Below are 1,325 nucleotides of genomic sequence, written 5' to 3' on the forward strand. Positions count from 1 at the left end.
CACTGAGCTAAATCCCCAGCCACATGTGGCTTTTGTTATTTTTTTTACAAAATGGAGTACTACTCCCCCCATAAAGAATTATAAACTAGAGACATTTATAACTAAATGGATGCACCTTGAGGCCATAATCTTAAGTGAAATAAATAGGACACAGTGGGGAGTCTGGAGGTCCCACAAATCTGTCTCTTGCTTCAAGAGTGTTTGAACTGAACAGACCTGGAGACTCCCTCTTTTTCATCCTCTATCCACCTTCTAGTTATAAATTTTGTAACCATCGTCTCGCCCATCTCCTGCTTCCAGGACCCACCAACAGTGTTCTTTTGTGGGTAGCTCCTTATTGCTGACCAGCCATGACTTCTCAGATTCATGAGAATTATTTCACCGAGGTGGAGGCTGCCATCAACTGCCTGGTGAATCTGCACCTGCGGGCCTCCTACACCTACCTCTCCCTGGGCTACTACTTCGACCATGATGATGTGGTTCTGGCAGACACAGGCCATTTCTTCCACGAGCTGGCCAAGGAGAAACGCAAGGGCGTTGAGCATCTCCTGAAGATGCAAAACCAGCACAGAGGCCGAGTTCTCTTCTAAGACATACAGAAACCTTCTGAAGATGAATGGGGTAAAACCCTGGATGCCATGGAAGCTGCCCTGGCCCTGGAGAAAAACCTGAACCAAGCTCTCCTGGATTTTCATGCCTTGGACTCTGCCAAGACAGATTCACATCTCTGTGATTTCCTGAAGAACCACTTTCTAGATGAGGAGGTGAAGTTCATCAAGAAGATAGGTGACCACCTCACTAAGCTCCACAGGCTGGCAGGCCCCCAGGATGGGCTGGGTGAGTACCTCCTCAAAAACCTCACCCTCAACCACAACTAGGAGGCCTGGAGTGCAGCAACCTCTAAGGGGCATCTGCTCACCTGACATCAAGGCTTTGGCCAAACCCTCTCCCTCCAGCCACTAGGCAGCTTTTTCACCTCTATAGAGCCCCCTCCAAGTATTGGACCAAAGGAAAATAAAGCCTTTTGCAGCAATAATAATAATAATAATAATAATAATAATTAATTAATTAATAACACACATGTGTAAATACCGAATTGCTTCTCTGGTGTGAGAAACTGAAAGAGTAAATGAAGATCAAAATGTATAATAGATAATGTGAAATAGGAAGAAAAGGTCCAAAAGGGAAGGGGAACTAAAGAGGGGGATGGGGAAGAGGAAAGAAGGGAAAGGAAAAAATGAGAAAAGAAGGGAAAAAAGGAAACAAAGCTTTTGTAAATAGGGAGGGGTGACAAGTGCAAGGACCTGAGTTTGATCCTGGTACCC

The 1,325-nt window shown here is 45.4% G+C and overlaps 1 pseudogene; it reads left to right on the forward strand.

The window, feature by feature from the left end:
* The first annotated feature begins 291 nt into the window (after nucleotides 1–291).
* On the forward strand, nucleotides 292–878 carry LOC101712329 (ferritin light chain pseudogene; annotated as a pseudogene).
* The last annotated feature ends 447 nt before the right edge of the window (nucleotides 879–1,325 follow it).

Source organism: Heterocephalus glaber, unplaced genomic scaffold (assembly GCF_053883595.1).
Source record: "Heterocephalus glaber isolate CG9 unplaced genomic scaffold, H.glaber_assembly_v1.0 deba00001523, whole genome shotgun sequence".
In the NCBI taxonomy this organism is placed as follows: domain Eukaryota; kingdom Metazoa; phylum Chordata; class Mammalia; order Rodentia; family Bathyergidae; genus Heterocephalus; species Heterocephalus glaber.